The sequence below is a fragment of the Rhinatrema bivittatum genome, chromosome 17, assembly GCF_901001135.1.
Source record: "Rhinatrema bivittatum chromosome 17, aRhiBiv1.1, whole genome shotgun sequence".
Lineage (NCBI taxonomy): Eukaryota > Metazoa > Chordata > Amphibia > Gymnophiona > Rhinatrematidae > Rhinatrema > Rhinatrema bivittatum.
The window spans coordinates 40,347,533-40,360,421 of NC_042631.1; the positions used below are offsets into that span (position 1 = coordinate 40,347,533).

The following is a 12,889-nucleotide window of genomic DNA, read 5'->3' on the forward strand; positions in this document are numbered from 1 at the left end:
TGTGAGTTTTTGCCTCTACTGCCAACTTCTTTTCAAATTCTCTCTTAGCCTGTCTTATCAATGTTTTACATTTAACTTGCCAATGTTTATGCTTTATCTTATTTTCTTCTGTTGGATCCTTCTTCCAATTTTTGAATGAAGATCTTTTGGCTAGAATAGCTTCTTTCACCTCCCCTTTTAACCATGCTGGTAATCGTTTTGCCTTTTTTCCACCTTTCTTAATGTGTGGAATACATCTGGACTGTGCTTCTAGGATGGTATTTTTTAACAATGACCACGCCTCTTGGACATTTTTTACTTTTGTAGCTGCTCCTTTCAGTTTTTTTCTAACAATTTTTCTCATTTTATCAAAGTTTCCCTTTTGAAAGTTTAGCATGAGAGCTGTGGATTTGCACACTGTTCCTCTTCCAGTCATTAAATCAAATTTGATCATATTATGATCACTATTGCCAAGCGGCCCCACCACCGTTACCTCTCTCACCAAGTCCTGTGCTCCACTGAGAATCTAAAATTGCTCCCTCTCTCGTCGGTTCCTGAACCAATTGCTCCATAAAGCTATCATTTATTTCATCCAGGAACGTTATCTCTCTAGCGTGACCCGATGATATATTTACCCAGTCAATATTGGGGTAATTGAAGTCTAATTCCAAAAAATCTCTTAATGAATAACCCCACGAGGGCAATGAACTAAATTGAAATACGTGGTGTTTTTAAGTCTTAGAAAAAACTTTCACGCTGTACATATCAAAATATTACTTTAAGAATTTAGGGACCATCATACCACCCAGTGCTTCACAAGTCAGACTTGCATTTCATGCACTTCGTACGGGTCACTTTTAATCAATTGGTCCATATAGCTTAACTCAATTTTTGTAAATTTTTTTAAAATTATAGATTTTGAAAAAAAGAAGAAAGACAAACTTTCCTTATTCATCCGTTGGCAAGGTCATTCTTCCGTGGCTGTCGGAGATACTCGTCCGACGCGCGCGTTTCGCCAAAGTGGCTGCTTCAGAGACGTGTATTCAGACTCTCCTGATCCAGCACTCCCCTTGTTTCAACAGGGGATAGAAACAAATCTTAAGGCATTAGTAAACTCTTGCAAAAAGAACTTCAGTGGTGTTAAAGGTCCATCAAATTTTTCTACAAAACATTAGAAGTCTGAGTCAGATTCAGCGATATTGATTTTTGTAACAAAGTATCTTAACGATGTATACTAGCAAAGGGAAGTAGCAGATAAACTTACCGGACCCAACGCCGTCTCTCCGCTCAAAAGTTCTTAGCGGTGGAGCGGCTTGGGTCGGTCTGAGTTTAAATACAAAGCAGATAAACTTACCGGACCCAACGCCGTCTCTCCGCTCAAAAGTTCTTAGCGGTGGAGCGGCTTGGGTCGGTCTGAGTTTAAATACACCCCACACAGGAGATCCTTTTTGAGATTAAAGAGGTTGTAGAGAGGGGCTTTGATAATGGGTACCTCACAAGTTCAGAACGTCGTTTTCTAATTAATGAGAATCCCAGGATACCCGTATTATACATACTACCCAAAATTCATAAAACACTCTGTAACCCTCCGGGACGTCCAATCGTCTCGGCGAATGAATCAGTGTTGGAACCGATCTCAATTTTCTTGGATAAAATTTTACAACCATGTGTGTCAAAATCCACCTCATATGTGAAGGATAGTACAAGCATGTTACAATATCTTGACACTGTATGTTTACCACAAGATTGCTGGCTAGTCACGTTTGATATTGAGTCTCTCTACACAGTTATTCCCCAGGATCAAGCACTTGTTGCCGTCTCCGAAGCATTAAAAGCATATTCACATCCCAAACGTATTCCAATTATCTATATCATTGAACTTCTTGAACTCACATTAAGCAAGAATTACTTCATGTTTGATGGGGATTTTTACCTACAGATCCGAGGAACCGCCATGGGAGCCGCCATGGCTCCGGATGTGGCAAATATTTTTGTGGCTAGGTTTGAGACTTTACATATAGAAAACTGTCAGTGGAAACCGCAATTGAAATGTTGGAAACGTTACATTGATGACGTCTTTGTCATATGGGAAGGATCCCTATCAACGCTACAAGAGTTTCATATATGGTTGAACAGTCTTGATCCCTGTCTAAAATTCACTATGGAGCATCATCATAATCAAATCTCCTATTTAGACATTTTGATTAAGAAAAAGGACACTGTTCTGGTCACCAGTATATTCCGTAAGCCAAACGATCGCAACAATCTTTTAAGATATGACAGTTTCCATCCTACCAGTTTTAAATCTAATCTCCCGGTGGGCCAGTTCCTCAGATTAAGAAGATTATGTGCAGATCAGGAGGACTTTAAAACCCAAGCAAAAGACATGGCTAACCGCTTTTTACAACGCGGCTATCCGACACACTGTGTTAAAAAAGCCTACCGGCGAGCGCTTTATTCAAACAGAGACTATTTGTTTTTGCCAAAAAATTCCGAGCCAGGTTCAAACCCGCAAACTGTTGTACTGAAGCATACTCTTTTGTCGGCCCCAATCAGTAGAGCTATGAGGGAACACTGGAAGATCATTCAACAAATCCATCCTTTATTGAATCAACCTTTGAGGATTGCATATTCCCGTGGTAAAAACATTCGGGACCATGTTGTACGTTCGAATTGTTCTAAGCCCATACAGAACAAGGATCCTGTTCAAACATGTGACAAATGCAAATTTTGCCCTCTAAAGTCGTCTCAGACTCAAATTGTCACAGCATCAGGGAAAACCTTTCCACTGCCTGATTTTTCTTGTCACTCAACCCATGCAGTTTATGCCATCTTTTGTCGGTGCCCATTAATTTATGTAGGCATGACAAAAAGAAAGGTTAAGATTCGTCTCACTGAACACAAATGCTGCATTAACACCAATCGAGTTGAAGAACCCCTAGTAGCTCACTTCAAAGAATTCAAACACGAGTTTGATGACATTAAATGGACTGTGTTAGAAATCGTTAATCAGCATTGGAGGGGTGGAAATCGTGTACAGGCTTTGAGACAATGTGAACAGAAGTGGATTTTTCAATTAAAATCAGTGACCCCTGGTGGCTTGAACAAAGATATCGAATGGTTTCACTTCTGGTGATTGCCCGCCAAAATCAGGAATCATCTGACTGTCAGGTGGATATCAGACGCTATTGTATTTAAACTCAGACCGACCCAAGCCGCTCCACCGCTAAGAACTTTTGAGCGGAGAGACGGCGTTGGGTCCGGTAAGTTTATCTGCTACTTCCCTTTGCTAGTATACATCGTTAAGATACTTTGTTACAAAAATCAATATCGCTGAATCTGACTCAGACTTCTAATGTTTTGTAGAAAAATTTGATGGACCTTTAACACCACTGAAGTTCTTTTTGCAAGAGTTTACTAATGCCTTAAGATTTGTTTCTATCCCCTGTTGAAACAAGGGGAGTGCTGGATCAGGAGAGTCTGAATACACGTCTCTGAAGCAGCCACTTTGGCGAAACGCGCGCGTCGGACGAGTATCTCCGACAGCCACGGAAGAATGACCTTGCCAACGGATGAATAAGGAAAGTTTGTCTTTCTTCTTTTTTTCAAAATCTATAATTTTAAAAAAATTTACAAAAATTGAGTTAAGCTATATGGACCAATTGATTAAAAGTGACCCGTACGAAGTGCATGAAATGCAAGTCTGACTTGTGAAGCACTGGGTGGTATGATGGTCCCTAAATTCTTAAAGTAATATTTTGATATGTACAGCGTGAAAGTTTTTTCTAAGACTTAAAAACACCACGTATTTCAATTTAGGTAATTGAAGTCTCCCATTATTACTGCACTACCAATTTGGTTAGCTTCCCTAATTTCTCTTACCATTTCACTGTCCGTCTCACCATCTTGACCAGGTGGGCGGTAGTATACCCCTATCACTATAGTCTTCCCCGACACACAAGGGATTTCTACCCATAAAGATTCAATTTTGTATTTAGTTTCATGCAGGATGTTTATCCTGTTGGACTCTATGCCATCCCGGACATAAAGCGCCACACCTCCTCCCGGGTGCTCCTCTCTGTCACTGCGATATAATTTGTACCCCGGTATAGCACTGTCCCATTGGTTATCCTCTTTCCACCATGTCTCTGAGATGCCAATTAAGTCTATGTCATCATTTACTGCTATACATTCTAATTCTCCCATCTTACTTCTTAGACTTCTGGCATTAGCATACAAACATTTCAAAGTTTGTTTTTTGTTTGTATTATCATTCTGCTTTTTAATTGATAGGGATAGGTTTGAATTTTTTAGCTCAGGTGAGTTTTTAGTTACAGGCACTTGGACTGGTTTTCTAATTATTGGAACCTCACTGTCGGGATGCCCTAATTCTAATGCATCTTGCCTCACAAACCTCCTACATTTCTTTGAAGGGGTGAATAAATGTGTGGATAAAGGTGAATCAGTAGATGTAGTGTATTTGGATTTCAGAAGGCATTTGACAAAGTCCCACATGAGAGGCTTCTAAAAAATTAAAAAGTAATGGGATAGGAGGCAATGTCCTTTTGTGGATTGCAAACTGGTTAAAAGACAGGAAACAGAAAAGTATGATTAAATGGTCTGTTTTCACAGTGGAAAAAGGTAAACAGTGGAGTGCCTCAAGGATCTGTACATGGACTGGTGCTTTTTAATGTATTTATAAATGATCTGGAAAGGGGTACGACAAATGAGGTGATCAAATTTGTGGATGACACAAAATTTTGCAGAGTAGTTAAATTTCAAGCTGATTGTGATAAATTGCAGGAGGACTGGAAGATTGGGCTTCCAAATGGCTGATGAAATTTAACGTGGACAAGTGCAAGGTGATGCATATAGGGAAAAATAATCCATGCTGTAGTTACATGATGTTAGGCTCTGTATTAGGAGTTACCACCCAGGAAAGAGATCTAGGCATCATAGTGGATAATACATTTAAATCGTTGGTTCAGTGTGCTGTGGTGGGCAAAAAAGCAAATAGAATGTTAGGAATTATTAGGTAGGGATGTGAATCGTTTTTCAACGATTAAAATTATCGTCCGATAATGTTTATATCGTCTTAAATCGTTATAGAACACGATACAATAGAAATTCTAACGATTTATCGTTAAAAATCGTTAAATCGTGTTAGTGCGCACTAACTCGAGTTAGTGCGCACTAACTCCCCGTTAGTGCGCACTAACTCGATTTAGTGCGCACTAACTGAAAATGATACAAATAAACACTTTCCAGGTCACTGAAGGTCAGTTAGGAATGAATATGTGTTCCTATTGGCTGGCTGCCCTTTTATCTATTGATGTTACCAAGGTTACCACTGAGGTGATGGTTGGGGGGTTGGGAAATGGAACTGGAAACTAACGAACACCAACAGAAAATGAAACAAAGTGTTCACACTTCCCAGGTCAGTAAAGGTCACTTAGGAATGAATATGTATGTATGTATTCCTATTGGCTGGCTGTGCTCTTATCTATTGATGTTACCAATATGGTTGGGGGGATGTGAAATGGAAACAGTTGGAAGCTTGACAAAAAAAGTAATGTAATGATCAGCACTCACGTGACTAGAACTTGTTTGTTTATTATTTTTGTTAGCAGGCACCTGAAATGCTAGTGCATGTTGAATTTGCCAATCACTGTGCATTTTAGAAAGGTGGTCCTGGCTGGAACTGTACACAGTTCAAATATATGTAATTGATTGTTGGTAAGTGTATTTTTTAAGTAGCCACACTGGCACCAGTATGTTTACTTTTCCTCCTACTTAACTCACTAGCTCAGCTTTGTAAGAAGGGCTTCTCTGCTTGTGTGTTGTTTTTGTTTGGTGTGAGGAGAGCAGAAACATCAGATCTTTATTCAATCTACTACAGTCATCTCTTACAGTGCCCTATCCCTATTAATACCAGGAGTGTTGTGATCTTCCTGCACACAGTGCCCTAACCCTGATACCAGTCTGAGACAGCTCCCTCCCTGCATTACTAGTGAGAGGCTGGCTTCACAGACAGGGGGGAGCTGCCTGACCCTCACTCCTGACTTCCCCCATGTCCCAGCTAGTGAATGGTGTGTGGGTGAGGGGGGGGTGAGGATGGTGAAGTCTGAGACAGCTCCCTCCCTGCATTACTAGTGAGAGGCTGGCTTCACAGACAGGGGGGAGCTGCCTACCCTCACTCCTGACTTCCCCCATGTCCCAGCTAGTGAATGGTGTGTGGGTGAGGGGGGGGGGGGGGGTGGATGGTGAAGTCTGAGACAGCTCCCTCCCTGCATTACTAGTGAGAGGCTAGCTTCACAGACAGGGGGGAGCTGCCTGACCCTCACTCCTGACTTCCCCCATGTCCCAGCTAGTGAATGGTGTGTGGGTAAGGGGGGGGGGAGGATGAGACAGCTCCCTCCCTGCATTACTAGTGAGAGGCTGGCTTCACAGACAGGGGGGAGCTGCCTGACCCTCACTCCTCCAGGGTATTGTGATCTTCCTGCACACAGTGCCCTATCCCTGATACCAGGGGTGTTGTGATCTTCCTGCATGCAGTGCCCTATCCCTATTAATACCAGGAGTGTTGTGATCTTCCTGCATGCAGTGCCCTATCCCTATTAATACCAGGAGTGTTGTGATCTTCCTGCATGCAGTGCCCTATCCCTGATATCGGGATGTGTGCAAGAAGATCACAACACCCCCGGTATCAGGAATAGGGCACTGTGTGCAGGAAGATCACAACACCCCCAGTATCAGGAATAGGGCACTGTGTGCAGGAAGATCACAACACCCCTGGTATTAGGGATAGGGCACTGTGTGCAGGAAGATCACAACACTCCTGGTATTAATAGGGATAGGGCACTGTGTGCAGGAAGATCACAATACCCCTGGTATCAGGGTTAGGGCACAAGTTCTAGTCACATTGACTGATCACATTACTTGTTTTGTCAAGCTACCAACTGTTTCCATTTCCCATCCCCCATATACTGTCAGTAGGAAACTTGGTAACATGAATAAATAAGAGGGCAGCCAATAGGAATACATATTCATTCCTAAACTGACCTTAACTGACCTGAAAAGTGTCAAATTGTATCATTTTCAGTTAGTGCGCACTAACTCCCAGTTAGTGCGCACTAACTCGAGTTAGTGCGCACTAATCGGAAAAAACGATTTTTAACGATTTTTTAACTAAAAAATCGTGCCTAAGACGATTTTCTTGCCCTGCCACACGATTTCTATCGTTAAGACGATATGGAAAACGATTCACATCCCTATTATTAGGAAGAAAATGGCAAATAAAATGGTGGATGTCATAATGCCTCTTTATTGCTCCATGGTGAGATTGCACCTTGAATACTGTGTGCAATTCTGGTCGCTGCATCTCAAAAAAGAATTAGTTTCACTGGGGAAAGTGCAGAGAAGGGCGATCAAATGATAAGGGGCATAGAATGGCTCCCCTATGAGGAAAGGCTAAAGAAATTAGAGACGACTGAGGGGGGGAGGGATATGATGGAGGTCTACATAATCATGAAAAGACTTGAACAGGTTAATGTAAATTGGTTATTTACTCTCTCAGATAATAGAAGGACTCCATGAAGTTAGCTAGTCGCTCATCTAAAACAAATTGAAGAAAATTATTTTCACTTAGCACATAGTTAAGCTCTGGAATTATTTACCAGAGGATGGTTATGGCATTTAGTGTAACTGGTTTAAAAAGGTTTGGATAAGTTCCTAGAAGAAAAATCCATAAACTGCTATTAATTAATAAACAATAGTAGCTTGAGATCTATTTAATGTTTGGGTACTTGCCAAGAACTTCTGACTTGGATTGGCCATTGTAGGAAACAGGATGCTGGGCTTGATGGACCCTTGGTCTGACCCAGTATGGCATATCCTATGTTCTTATATCAGATATTCTTCGCCAATGATATTATATTCACTTTGGCTAATCCTATTGCATTATTGCCTATCCTGATTTCCAAACTTCAAGCATTTGCAAGAGTCACGAGTGTTGAGTGCTTTAAGGTAAATATGAAGAAATCTGAGATATTAAAATATTAACATTCCAGATCTGGTACACATTTGAAAAGCAGTTTCCCTTTTAAATGGTCTCAGCAATATATAAAATATTTGGGAGTGAAATTTACCAGGGATAGACAGTAGATGGCACAGTAGAATTATTCTTCCTTGCTAAACACTGTAAAGGTGTATGTGCAGACTTGGAGCCACATGGGTGAATTTTAAAAGTCTGATGCACCAAAACTGAGATATGTGAGTATGTCCGACTGGTGTGCACCATACGGATTTTACAAGTGCCCGAGTACGCACATATCTCCCAGCATGTGCACAAACAAGAAGTTGAAAAAAGGGGTGGGGTTTGGGCAGGGCATGGGTGGGACATGGGCGTTCCGGGACTGTAACATAAAATGTGCTTCTAAATATTTATCTGCACAAGCGTGCGCCGGGCTTCCCTGCTGCGTAATTTTACTACTGCTATGGATGGCCTGTAAATAATAAAATAAAAAACACTAGGCTAGTCAGTTGGATTTTAAGATTTAGAGCTAAGAGGGTAAAAGGGAGGCTATTTAACTACAGGAGTTAAGAAATCCTATCCCTTACCTGGGAATGAACTGGGGAAACTGGTAATTGCATCGGTGAGTGTGTCTAATAATATCCCCTCACTTACACGGTATATGCACATTTGCATGCATATGTGCATGTCCCTATTAAACTGTGCACACGTATACGCGCATATAGCCTTTTTTATACCATGTGCGCATATATCCACATATGTTATAATATGGCCAAGTCCTTTGGCGCAAGCTGACATACGCATGTACATGTGCACCTGCATGGCTGTTTCAAAGTTACCTTCCCACATTTCTTGCTTGGGGAGGACAGCTACCCTTAAAATGATTGCTCTAATACGGTTAGGCTATTTGTTTTAAACAGTCGTAACTGCTATTCCTGAAATAATGTTAAACAAGATACAGGAAAATGTTTTGGTCTTTATCTGTCAGCAAAAACCACCTAGTGTCTCAAAGAGAATCATGTATCTAACTATGGGAATGGGTTGATTGGGGATCCCAAATGTGGAGAAATGCTATAAAGTATCCCAACTTAGGGATAAGTTAGAGTGGTATGGAGGCCCTAAGAAATGGCAATGGATAAACATGGAGCAGCATTTCTTGGAGAACACTCCACTATATCTTTATCCTTGAATATTAAAAGAGGGATGATACTAAGGTGGTAATTAATCCATACATTAGGCATTCACTAGAGGTGTGGGATTTACTTAGAGATCAGATCTCAGCAAGGGGCAAGTACTCTCCACTTATGCTGCTACAGTTTAATACAACTTTATAGCAGGAAAGGAGGGGAGTAGTTTCAAATGATGGAAAATAGTGGGGTTGACATATATAGGCCAAATATGAACCCCCAAGGGTGGATCAGTTTCCATTACTGAAAGAGAATTTTCAGTTGATGGATGCTATTATGCTTATGTTCATGTCCAGCACTATGCTAACAAATTATGGGCCAGCAAAAAATAACTACATGATAGTCTATGAAAAATTTTGTAAAAGCGGAATACCTCCAAATGATTTATCTCTAAATTATATAAGTAAATGAATAGGACTGGGGAGGGGAAATTAAAACATGAACTGGATTGCACAATGGATGATACCACCTGGGAGGACATTCAAGGGCAGAGTGCCAAAACAGCTACCATCTATCTACACATTTGGCGGAGAAGTCTTTTAAAATGTATTTCTGGTGGCATTATACAACTCAGAGGTTGTGTCATATTTATAACACTACTTCTAATCATTGTTGGAGGGAATGCGGGGAAGTGGGAACAATGGTGTATATTTGGTGCTCCTGTTTTAAGATGATCACCATCCCAAAAGGGGACAAACAGCTGATTTTGGATATTACGAGCTTTTAAATAAAGACTGGATGGTGCTCTTACTTCATACTTCAATGGACGGGATGCCAAAGGATACTGATAAATTGGATATCTAAATATGTTTGGCCAAGAAATGTAAAATGGCAGCATATTGGAAGCAGAAAAGCTCATCTGGTAAGCTTTCGGTATAAAAGAGATTATGGGGAATTTACCGAATGGAACAGTTAACAGCATTATGAAGGCATGTTGTTTCCTCTTTTGTTCGAGTGTGGACATTATTTCACATTTGGAAGAAAAACTAGAGCTCACGTTTCTTGATCACATGACATTGAAATATTGGAGGGATGAGAGGGAATCTGTGAACTTATGCTGGTTGTAAGTGTTGGCTATATTGACTGTTAGCTGTATACATTTCAATAAAAAGAAAATTACAAAAAAAGAATGAAATGAAACAAAACAAAACAAAATCTAAAATGACATGGAAAAAATGAAGTCTACTTAAATGAAACTAAAGGAAATTTTGTGGCAAGCACACCCTAATAACCAATGGAACATGGTGAAAACCAAGGTACAAAATGTATTGAAATGATAGAGCCATTTGAACTGGTGGAGGGGAGACACTACAGGGGCAATTTTCTTAAGTACCCACATAGATACAAAATCCACAGGTCCATAGAGGGAAGGAGGGAGGGGTGAGCATGGAGGAAGGAGCCATTTGAAGAGGGGTTGAGGAGAAGGCCCAAAGAAGGGATATGGGAAAAGGCCATGGGGGGGGGACGACAAGGGGACAAGGGAGGAGTAGGAACCAGAAAAGGAAGGGGGCATGGGTGAGGCTTAAGGGATGGATGTCCTTTGGGAAGCTAAAGGGCTGGAGAATTGGATTGGGGGGGGGGAGGACTAGACTTCTATGTACAGTCCTGGTCACCCCATCTAAAAAAGATATAGCAAAACTAGAAAGGGTACAGAGAAGTGTAACAAAAATGATACAGGGGATTGAACGACTCAGCTTTATTTATTTAATGTAGTTTTATTTCCTGACCGTAGTCAGTTGCGTAATTTTAATTTTTTCTTGTATTATATTTATACTCTCAAATAGTATTTTAATTATTGTTTGTATTAAATAGTTATTTTGCTGTATTTTGGGATTTGGAGTTTTGTTAAAGACTGAGTTTGTTGCAACCTTTTATGTTTGTGCACCAATTTTGAGATTCCAATACAAGCATGTAATAAACGTTATTGTTTACTGTTTCCTGATTAGGAAAGGCTAAACAGTTTGGGACTCTTCAGCTTGGAAAAGAGACGATTGAGAGGGGATATGACAGAGGTTTATAAAATTCTGAATAGTGTGGATCAAAATAGGGATTAAACTATAAAGATCACCTAGACCATATCAAAAAATGCTGTGAAATCCCCTGATAATATTTGCAAATAAAGGGAACTGCTCAAATACGGCTACCTGTAATATAATTTGTCACGATTAGCTACCTTATCATCATTGCCCCTTTATTGCATTTGCGTCCATAAGTTGATCTTTGAAATGCAGCCCATGTAGGGTTTAATGGTGGACAAAGCAGTATTTAATGGATACCACACTAAATATACGTTTTTAATAGCATAAAAAAACAATATATAACATTTTTTTGGAAAATCTGTGTGACTGATGGAGTCATATGCAATAAAGGGGTGATGATTATAAGGTGGCTAATTGTGAAAAATTGTATTACAGGTTGCCTTAGATCAGAATTTCCCTTTATTTGCAAATATTTATCGGTGGATTAATTTTGCAGCATCCTTTTGATATGATCTAGGTGATCTTTATAGTTTAATATCTACTTGTTTCACCTTAACTTGTTTTTTGTGTCGAGAATTACAAGTTAATAGGGAATAGTTATTTTCCCTTTCAAATAGTACTGGGACTAGGGGAAAATCCATGAAACTGGTAGGAGACTTAAAACAAATTTGAAAAATTATTTTTTCAGCAAACATAATAAAGCTATGGAAGTTTTTGGTCAAGGTTAATAACTGGGTTTAAAAAAAGTTTGAAACATTTCTGAAAGATAGATCCTTTAACAATTATTAATCAGGCAGACACGAGACTTGCTATCCTTTAATTCTGGGAATGAGTAACAAAATATGGACTTCCCCATTTAGCATCGCATTGGTATTTGCTATTTACCTGAATTGGAGGAGAAATTTTTCTAAGCATGAAGGAAGAGTGGGACCAGAGGATGATTGTATCTTATGTTCTTAAGGTGGCCAAACAGGTGGATAAAGTGATGGTAAAAGCCAGAAAGATGCTTGGCTGGATAGGGAGAGGAATGATCAACAGTAAAAAGGGAGGTGATATTTCCCCTGTAAAGGTCCTTGGTGAGACCTCACTCGGAATACTGTGTACAGTTCAAAAGGATATAAACTGGTTGGCATCTGTCCAGAGGGTAGCTACTAAAATGGTCAGTGGTCTTCATTCTAAAGCATATGGGGGTAGACTTAAAGGTCTAAACATATATACCCTAGAGGAAAGGCAAGATAGGGAAGATATGGTAGAGCTTTTAAATACCTCAAAGATTTCCATGCACAGGAGGTGAGCCTCTTTCAAAGGAAAGGAGGCTCTAGAATGAGGGGTCTTGGGATGAGGGTGAAAAGGGGGTAAACTCAAGAGTAATCTTGGGAAATATTTCTTTACAGATAGGGTAGTGGATAATGTACTGTTGGCACTTTTGGCAATCTGTTTGATAACTTAAAAGTTATCCATCTAAATGGCTTAGCTATGATATTAAATGGCTTATCCAGCTAAATTCTATCCTGATAATGAGTTACCTGGCTAGAATTTACTCGGATAAGTCGGACAGGAGGTAGGTGTTCCGGAGAGGAGTGGAGTTAACCAGATAGGTTAACCAGCTAACTTACCTAGCCACTCAGCAGCTGAATATGCACCGCTATGTTCCTATGTGCTTATGTTACAAGTGCAAGAAAGTAAAATACAAATATGTTGTTGATCATTTC

General features: G+C 40.1%; 1 protein-coding gene across 20 annotated transcripts in view; it reads left to right on the plus strand.

Annotated features, from left to right (window-relative positions):
* The window catches only part of LOC115079098 (mucin-2-like), a 221,251-nt gene that overhangs the window by 93,196 nt on the left and 115,166 nt on the right, over window positions 1-12,889 (plus strand). The window lies entirely within an intron of this gene.